Source organism: Chamaea fasciata, unplaced genomic scaffold, assembly GCF_029207755.1.
Source record: "Chamaea fasciata isolate MVZ Bird 193981 ecotype frontalis unplaced genomic scaffold, bChaFas1.0.hap1 SCAF_5, whole genome shotgun sequence".
Classification (NCBI taxonomy): Eukaryota; Metazoa; Chordata; class Aves; order Passeriformes; family Sylviidae; genus Chamaea; species Chamaea fasciata.
Genome location: NW_027094090.1, coordinates 31514179 through 31524784, shown reverse-complemented (window position 1 = coordinate 31524784; position 10606 = coordinate 31514179). Strand labels below are relative to the sequence as shown.

At 35.9% G+C, this 10606-nt stretch overlaps 1 long non-coding RNA gene across 1 annotated transcript; it reads left to right on the top strand.

The window, feature by feature from the left end:
• The first annotated feature begins 291 nt into the window (after positions 1 to 291).
• On the top strand, positions 292 to 10032 carry LOC136290180 (uncharacterized). The gene is made up of 2 exons (XR_010721028.1): positions 292 to 370; positions 7365 to 10032. It is a non-coding gene; the product is annotated as an uncharacterized lncRNA (long non-coding RNA).
• Positions 10033 to 10606: the final 574 nt, after the last annotated feature.

Sequence of the window (10606 nt, the reverse complement as noted above, 5' to 3'; positions counted from 1 at the left end):
ACTTACCTTATATTAAAAGAGGAATTTGCCAGTGAAATGAAGTCTAAGGGAGCAAGTTACAGCAGCCTTGAGACAAAAGCGAATTCCACACTGTTAAATAATGTAAGTTTATAAACCTGTTTATTCTGGTTTAGTGGAAAAGTACATTGATATTTCCCATGATAAATATTCGATGCACTCATCATCCTATCTAAAAGCAGAAAAAGCAAAATAGTATAATTTTTACTCACTGTCTCTCCTGCATTTTTTGAAAATATTTTTATATGGCAGGAGGCTACAGCACCTTGGGTGTGGAACTCTGTGCTTGTCTAAAACAGACTGAAGATCTGCAGAACAGACTCTGTAGGATGAACTTCCAAAGTCAGCACAGGTAGGCAGCAAACATAGGGCTACAATGCTACTTCTCTTTCTTCAGATCTGAATTACTTTCTTTGTGTCTAAGTTACCAAGATAACTTATGTAAATTTTGTACTCTATGTGGAAATGTATCTTTTTCCTTTCCCTTTTTTTTCTCCAGTTATTCCTCATATGATCATGTGGTTTATGAAAGAAAATGCCTCTGTACAGAAATAGATTGGTGTATTTTCATCTCTAGAGTAGTAGACTGTTTGTGCTGAAGCAAATCCAGAAATATTGCCCTTAAAGGATTAGAGAACAGCATCATGCAGGTTCATGTAGCATAGTGCATATTAATAGATATGCAAATGAGTTCTACTTCATATTTAGTGATTTTAAATATTTTAAAATATTATAAAATATTATAAGATATTTTAAATTACATAGAATCTATAAAATTTATAAAAAATATTTTAAAATATTTTTAAATTTTTAAAAACACATTATTTTGTTGTTAACATTGGGATATGTGATATGCATGATACATGTTAACTGTGTTAACAGCAAAAAATGTGTTTTTAAAAATATTTTCAAATACAGTTCTTCTGACCTAAACTATAGGTAGTTAGAAAATTGGCCTGCATTCTTCCCTCAAACTTCAAAGAAATGGTATTCAGGATTCCAACTAATGCCCCAAAAAACTCATACACATTCCTCCAAAGAGTACTTAATTTAGAAATAAAAAGGAAAACAATCCTATAATAACAATAAAAACAAACACAAAAAAAATAATAACAGTAATAGTAATAATGCTACCTAAACCCCATCAAATTATACTGTGAAAATCCAGCAATGCAAATAGCACCCTTTCACATTGGGGTAAATAAACAGAGGTTAATTTTTGTGAAGGGGCATCATTATCAGTTCTACAGAAGTACATACAGTATGCATATATAAAAATCTGCTCCTCTCACCAGTCTGAAGTGATCTCTTTTTCCTAAAACACATCCATCCATCAATCAATCAATCAATCAATCAATATCATCACCAAAAGCAAAACCCTGGAAAAACAACGGGCAACCAACACCAAATGTTGACAAACTAAGAGGAAAGGTGAGATCAGACCGAAAATTTTACCTTTGGTCTATGCCCTTCATTCAATCCAGATGTTCTCTGGCAATTAAGTCTCTTCTATGACCTGTCAATGGCAGAGAAATTAGTTCTAAAAGAGCAGTATGCAAACTGTTTTGGAAAAGATCAAAGCCAAATCTATAAATCTACCCTTGACACTGACTGCTAAGCGTTGTGGATGAAATAACAGGGTTACAAAGTACATATTTTAGAAGAAAGCACCACTCAGGTAGATGTAATTTTTGAATGGTTTTGAAGTACATAGCCTGATGAAGGGTCAGAAGTGCAAATGATGGAGTCAAGAATAAGAGGTTTAAACCCTGCAAACTGGGCAGTGAATGCTTTAAGAGTTTCAACCTGAGTTCTGGAAAACAAAAAACCAGACTATACAGCATTAGTTAATCTCAAAAAAACCTACAGATCACCCCATACAAGGAAGCTGTAATAGCTTCTGCTATTTCTTCCTTTTGTTTTTCTTATTTCTGCAAATCAGTTTTCAAGTGTACTGAATCTTCACTCCTTACTTTTATCTTAATACACAAAACATGTCTAGAAATATTCTGGGCACAAAAAGCAGCTGGCATAATATAAGTCATGTTTATGCACGGCAGAGTTTCCAAACTCTGGCAAAACTTCCTTTTGAGAATGTTACCTGAGACCTCAGGAGTGCTGAATCATGCCCAGTTTTGTCTGGGAGACTGTTAGTTGGCCTGAGCCCAAGGCAAGTCAGGGACCAATCTCACAATCAGCTGAACGGACTTGCAGGTTCTGGTGGCTGGTAAAGGCCCTGTATGCTCTTCAGTTTGCTTGGCTGTCACATGCAGGGCTTCTTACTGAGGGCAGTATTCCTCCCTAAGCTAGTACTGGAAAAAACCCAATTTTTACACATTTATACAGATACATAAAGTTTGTCATGCTGGGTTACGATATTGGAGTTCCTATACACCAACATTTATTCTGTAAGGGGCTTCAACCTGACCCTGAGTATGAGCCACCATTTTTGTGTCTGCATTGCAATATTACCCAGTCCAATAAAACTTTCAAGTGACAATGCTTCCAGCTGTTTGATTCTGGGGTGTAGTTATCTGAATAAATGTTTACCCTGAGCTATCATCAAATAAAGGTACTTATTTGCAGGTGTAAAGGTACTTGTATGCAGTTATTAGCAGGTGTATGTTTAAATATGCAAAAGTAAAGGCCCTTAATTACGTGATTAATTATCTCTTAGTGACAGCACAGGCTTGTGCTAACCTGAGATACTGTCTCTGTTTAATAAGACACATTCAAACCTGTCTCTTTTTACCTAAATTCATATTCATCCTGTGTCCATTCGAACAGCCTGATTTTGTTTCACTGCTTCTGCCCTAACTGCCTGAAATGACAGCCAAACAGAGTTTAACACTGTGCCATTGTTCTATATAACATATATCAGGAAAGTAGTTCACAGGCACAAACGGCAAAGAAGCAAGAAACTAACATCACTAATTCCAGCTTTTAAAAACAGCTGTAGCACATTTACTAGTAAAACCTGCATTTCTCTTGGCCAATGTGCCAAGCAGCTTCAAATTTTAAACCTAACTGAACTGAGCAACAAATCATACGATATTTAATTACTCATCCAATGAATATCTTATTTTCGTGATTGTACCCATAGATATGAAGGAGGAAAAATCCAAATAAACTTATTTTCATTATGAACAGAATTGTTTTCAAAGAGAATGATTTCCTTGAGTCATCAGTAGAACTTTAGTTTTTATGCCAGAATCACTCAGCCCGAGACTGACTGCTTAAGAAACTAATTTTTTGTCATTAAAAGGCAGATGCAAAATGTTTATAAAACTATCACTTTGTAGTAATTAAATGGAATATTGGACTAACTTCATAATATCCCTCTGCAAGTTTTCTTTAATAAAATTTCCTCTCCTGTTCCAAAATGGCCAATTAGATAAGAGTGACAGCTGTTGGGGTGGCAGATGCCAGTACCAAACTGATGATAAAAATAATGACTTTTCTTTTTAAAAAAAGACACATTTTCACATAGTGTGGTGGAAAAGATGCAACAAATCAACTTTTAGTGGCAGACTGGCATTTCTTAGCCTTTTCAAACACTTGCTTTAGTTTTGCTGATTGCATCTAGGGACCCAGAAAAGGTAGACACAGAAAAAAATGGACATACCTGCCAGTGTAGTTCTCAATCTAATTTGCAACTTATTCTTAGAATAAGAGGGGAAGGGAAGGGAAGGGAGGGGGGGCTGCCAGTGCTGGCTCACATTCAGCCTGATGCCAGCCAGCACCCCCAGATCTCTTAGTGCAGGGCTGAAAAAGGACTGAAAAGACAGTGGAAAAAAAGAATGTTTTAGTCTTGACATACACGTAAGATACATAAGATATGTTTCAGTGATCAGTAACCCCGTGTAATAGTTTCAAAGCAAGTGGTGTGTCTGACCATGTTGTTCAGTCTTCCTGTGGGCAGTGGGGACTATGCCCGTGCTTCTCTCATGATGCAGTCCCACTGCTCACCCTACTTTGGAGCTGGCTTAGTTCACAATTTTGTGGTTCCTCTGCCAAGTCCTTGGAAGACTGAGCTAGGTTTTCACCCTGCTAAAGACTTTCCTGACAGTGTCCAGTTTGAAGTTACGCTTTACATTTCATAAAAATTGTTTTACACAGTTTGACATTTTTGTTTCAGCCAAAAAAATAGCTATTAATTCCTTGTTTGCCTTGAAGATGCATTTTTCAATGACTAAATAACATTTTCCCAACTGTATCCATTATTTGACTTTTTTTGCCCCATGCTTAGAAGTATTAATACTATTTTGAAGGCCTGCATAATGAAATTGCTTTGTGTGACTGAAACAGAGAGACTGATGATACAAGTCAGAAATAAAACCACTACATTACCTCCTAAGGCATTGGCTTATATTTTAACAAAATCTTCACTTGAACTTTGTTCTCTTCTGCACTATCATAGTACTATACTGGTCTTCCAGCAGACAGAGGAAATCAGGAGGTGACATTTTCAACATCATTTTAACATTCACACATGTATCACTTAAGATACACATATCTATGCAAAGTGAAGACGGATATCAGGAACAGTAGAGTAAGGCATTCATCTCACAGGTGACTGCCCACACAAATTTATGAACAACTCATACTCTGACAATGAAACTCATTTATTATGAACAGGTGTGATTTAGGGAAAAAACCCCCCCACATGATCAAAGGAATAATTTTGGCAAGTATGTGGATTGTCTTTTTGGTCTGTTTATTAATGTTGGGCTACTGAACAACTTAATTAATAAAGTATAAAGCAAGCTCTGTCATGACAGTTTAAAGAACCTATTTTACAGTTTGGTTAGATTTTCAGAATATGTTAATGCCTGGTTTCACCTTTTTAAGGATTAAGGATTGATCCCACTTTTTTTTTTCATGCAAATCATACTTTTGTAATTATGGTCTTTTAGCCTTTCTGGCCTTCATCATATTTTAATTTATATTACTCCTTTGCTTTAGAAAACAACTCAATTTTACATTTGGGAACTGAACAAAGAGGAAATAATTTAGCTGTTCCTTTGACAATATTACACACTAATTTTTCTTCTGCTTTAAAATTTATTGCATGTTTATATCCATGAGCAATGAGTCTTAATATTATCTCAACAAGCTTAATTTTACATTTGTCAAAGTCCAAGCAGAGAAGATCACCATGGCAGGTGTTCAACCTTGGACCTTTTAAATAGACAAAGACAAATAAAAAGAGAACTCACATCTGTCCAAAATTTCTGTTACTGTCACATTGTCCTACTTTCTGAAGAAAGAAACTTTCAAAGGTCTTTTTATTGTTTCAAGCTAGTGGCTGCTTATACTGAAATGAAATTTTCACAGCGTCAGTATGTGTCTGTTGGCTAAATGCGTCTTCTTTAATCGGAATATAGACATTTCTTCCCTGTTTCAGTTCAATGGGGAAATTTCAGCATTTCCAGTCAGCATATTAGACATTATGCAACATTTATGCATTCATGTGCATTTCTTTAAGAATTGTTATATATGTTGATCAGAGTAAGAATTCTGAGGCAACAGAGCGGTCATATAAAAAAGAGTCAAAGACTAGGCAAAAATCTGACAAATTTGCTGATAAGAGAAATATCTTGTGCATGAATAAACTCCAGCATTGGAGACAGACATTTGAAGAACACTGACTTCTGCCACTGAAGTCTAAGAAAGGTCGAAGAAAAACTGGGGTTTGGATCTTCCAAGATCCATTGTTGATTGCATATCCACTCTTGCAGTATTTTCAAAAAGCCTTAGATTGCCTTAAATGCAACTTAAAACATTTCTTGATGTTTTAGAAATCTTCAGCTTTGGAAATTGTTGCTGGGTCTCTAAAAGCACTGTCTAACTGTTTGCATCCCTTGGTCCCAGGAGAAATGTTTACATCATTACCGTGTGCTGCAACAATTAGAAAATGGGATGTTTTTACCATCATCATGAATACTCCACATAATTGGGGCTTAATCATCAAGGCCCCTAGGGTAGCATAATGGTACTTAATTAGGACAGTTGTGTCATCAGGCAAAGGTTGCACTGTAATTAAAGCATAGAACTATGCAAATCACTTCATCACTCACTCCCTCTCTTTTCAAGAAGCAAAAGGTGCTTTTTATGTGGGCAGATAGTGACGGGGCAAGTGGTTTTAAACTGAAAGAAGGTAAGTTTAGAGTAGATGCTTAGGAGGGAAATTTTTACTCAAAGGGTGGTGGAGCACTGAAACAGGCTGCCTAGGGAAGCTGTGGATGCCTCTGGCAGCTCCATGTTAGATGGGGCCCTGAGTAAACTGACCTAGAGAATGATGTCCCTGCCCACAGAAAGATTGGAACTTGGTGATCTTTAATATTTCTTCCAACCCAAGGTATTCCACGATTCTATGAATGTAGGATTATAAAAACAAGGAAAAGATCAGCCATCCATTCCTGTCTTTGGCTTCAGAAGTAACTTCTTACGTTAGTAACAGAAGCAAGGGAAGATGAAATTTTAATTATCTTCTTGTGTAGTATACCCAGGGCTAGTAGGTTCTGTATTCATTTAACAGTCTAGTTACATCCCATCATTTTTTAGATTCACTTTGATCTCTGGGGTCTCTGGATAGTCAGTGCATTATTTATCCTTGATGGTGGGACATGCAAGTACCCTCTTTAAGAGGGTTTAAGAAGTAAGCTGCACTATATATCTCAAAACAAAAACTTGGAGATTGAGGTTCAAATTCCTGTTCCAGTTAACATCAGTCAGAAATGTCCTTTTAATGAAGAATTTGGGGAGGAAAAGAGAGAAGAATTATAGGATACATTTTTATGATAGCAATGAATGCAAGACTGTGTATGAGGGGGTGTTCATGATTTACATATTTGTGGCAGAGTGCCTGTGTGAGAATAAACAGTGCAAAGAGAAGGAGAAGACTCTCAATGTGTTGTGAACAGTTTTCCTCTCTAAACTGAAAGAGTTTATACCTAGCTTGTGTGAAATGCAAGATCCCATATATTGTATTCTGCTGAATATTTTGCTAAATAGAAAAAATGACATTTTGCTACTCAGTAAAAGAACTTTTTTCCAGTAAGAACCCTTGATAATGACAAGTGCCATGCACATACTTTCTCAACATTAAATTCTGGGGGCTTGTTATTGTTAGGTTTTCTGTGGGGTTTTTTTTGTTTTTTGGTGTTGGTTTTTTTGGTTGTTTTGTTTTGTTTTTTTTAATCTGAAGGCAATTTACGCTTAACATATTTTTTAAAACCCAAAACACCTTTCAGTATGTGTTGCTCTTTACAGACTCATTCTCCTAGTTCCACTGGTTGCCTGATGATGGCAATGCATAACCTCTCATAATTGTCTGTTTACAGCTGGGCTGAAAGTCCTTTTCTCATGATGCAATTTATGGAGAGTGGCAGTCTCCTTTCTTCCCTGCTTTGAGCAACGGTGCCAACGGCAGTCTTTACACAACAATTCTTGCGGCTAGAATGTGCTTGTATGGAGAACATTACAGGAAAAATGCTTCATTGCCAAAAATTCATCACATAGCTTCAACAGACTCCATCCTGGGAAGAAATCAGTCCCCAAGGTATTTGAGCCAATGGAGAAGAGGAAAAAATTCTGGAAGAACTGTGTGGTTGTTTAAATAATTCCCTATATCCAGAGAAGCAACTAATGCAACTTGGCACCCAGAAAAAGATGTCTTTTTTTTACTAGAGAGTTTATTTTGGTTCAAATAATGGGCATGGGGAAATTTGTGTACACAGACATAAATATTTCTCATATCTATTTTCAGTACAGCCCAGTGAATTTGCTGTTGGGAAAAAGGTTGAAAGTCTCTAATATGTAAAGCTTCCTAAGAAATATTTTGTATGATGAATCCTTCCATAGAAAAATATTTCATATTAATATTATCTGAGCTCTAGGTGAGACCTCCCATGCTTTAGTTCAGTACAAACTGTGCTGACAACTTCACCTTTCTTCCAGTTCCTCCCTAAGCCCAACAGCAGAACATCAATGGTTTTTAAAATACCTTCAGTGCATTTTTAAATTTATGGTGGGATATCCAGCTTTGATATAAGTTACTGAATTCCTGAAGGTACAAAAGTAGTAATTCACAATGAACATGAATTGCAAGCACTAGTACACTGCACTGCACAAAAACATTGCTCTTATAATCTCATTATGATATGTTAGAAAATTTTGTATTCTAAGGCCTCTGATTTAAAATTTGAATGAAGCACCTTACATAATTTGCAAGCTCTCACAGCTCTGAGCAATATGTAAATATAGTGTTAATAGTGATTATTTTTAAATAACCTTTTAATTTCAAACTTTCATAAAAATATTTATTAATTTGACATGATAGGAGGAAAATTGGCTTCTGCCCATTTTTAGACTTGTTCCTGGGAGGCATACTGTAGGCTGTCATGAGTGTGATTGTCAGATGTCCATAAAAATAAATACCATATCAATCAGTATCCATATACACCAATGTCCATACCCACGCACAAAAGAATCCATTCTCACTAGGAAACAGAGAAGCTGGAAAGCCTGGCTATGTTACCACGAATTCCTGTACAGGGAGATTTCTTGGAGTGAAAAGCATCTCCAACATTGTAAGGATCTCTGATAAGTTTAGGGGAGTGAATGTGCTTTTAGGTTTCAAGTTATTTTCTGAAGGAGGAGCAAGCGATGAGTGAAAGGCCCATGACTGCACACAAAAGAAATGTACTTTATAAATGACCAGATACTTTATAAATGATCTCTGTATGCTGATCTTGGATGTCTCATGTCCTGCATTTTTTAATGCCAGAACAGTTAATACTATATATTTCATTGCCTCAGATCTAAAGATTTTGGAGTATTTTAATTTTCACATGCCAAGTTATTTTTGTGTAATTTTAAAATACTTAAATAATTCATTACTGAGATGACATAATGAGGGCATCACTGATGACATGAAGATGCTGCATGAATATGATTAAAGGTTTATCAAACGATGGAAGTGTCAGCTGTACTTGGTAGAAGTTCTAGACAGTTTGTGACAGGCTTTTTTGAAAAACAACTATAGGTTTTTTCTCCATAGATTTTTCACAAACAAGTAGAAAAACTGTATGAGAAACAGGTGTTGTTTGGTGTGATGTGCACCAGGGGAGAAAATGTGAATCAACAAATAACCAATTTCTATTTTAATTCATAATAAATGATACCAACACCACATGACTATTCTTTTTGTGCTAATAGTTATTCATCTGAATGGTATTTGTGAACATCAGTGTAATCTGCACAAGAACAATGAAATCTAAAAGCATACAAGAATAAATTAAGGTATTTTTACAAATGAAAACTCATTTAGGAAATTGTTTAATTTCTTTTGTTTCTAGAGAATTTATCTTTCCTGCTTTAAACTGTTGTTTTAGGAGCCTGGGGACACTTATTAGGAAGCTGGAATGTCAAATGCCTCTGGTCAGCTGACTTGGGGGTACAGTTTTGAGCATGTCTAGTTCTGATGGTGCCAAACTTAAAATTGTACAATTCCCTATTAAATGCCAAAGTGTGTCTGTGCTCCTGCAATAAAACCATTGGAATGGACTTCCCCGAGAGGTGATGGAACCACAGTTCCTCAAGGTGTTCAAGAAACAGCTGGATGTGACACTTAGTGCTGTAGTTTATCTGACAAGGTGGTGATTAGCCGAAGGTAGAACTTCATGACCAAAGAGGTCTTTTCCGACATAAAGGATTCTGTGATACTGTGATTTTTCCTAGGATCTGTGACTAAAAAAAGACAGCTGAGACTGTAATATTTCAAGTGAAAGCCACGACACATCTTTCATCTTAAAATAAGGATAATGGAATTGAAATTAAAGTGCTTATATTTAAGTTGTAAACATGCAACCAGATTCAAATGAAACAAAATATAATATGTAGTGGGGATAATGGGATGATGTACCTAATGAACACTTAATAGTTATGCAAGCATGACTAACTTAGTCCACACATAGCTCAATTAACATATAATAAATATCTGTGAACCAACATTTACTGTCACTTGTCTATCTGCTCCTTCTAGAGAAAATTTTATTAATGCAAACTACAGGAAAATAATGGCTCATTATTCTTTTGCAAATACTGATTCAGAGATTCCTGTGAAACAAAGGGCTCATTTGTCTGTATCTTATCCAGGTTAGAAGGTTTCCTCTTAGCATACTTTTTTTTTCATTTAGCCTGCCCTGATGAACTGTCCATATGTTTTCACTTTAAGAAGTGATTGTTGTGGGTTTGTTGGTGAGATCTCTTGCTGAGGGAAGTTCTGCTGAAGAAGATTCTCCAGGTAAACATTTTCCCTGGAACTTTAGACTGAAAATTAAGAAAATTAAAGTCAGGACAGTCGTACTTACATTTTCTCTAATATTAAAGACATAGTGCTGTGATTCTATAATATTATATACAAAACTTCATTTCATGAAAATCAGAAAATATGTTGTCTATGCTACTTTGAGGAGAGCTATTTGGAGTAAGGAAAAAAAATCACACTGCAGGCAAAGACATGCAGCCATGTTATATCTGAAACCTAGGGATAGGACTCACTGATGTATGCAGTTCAGGCAAT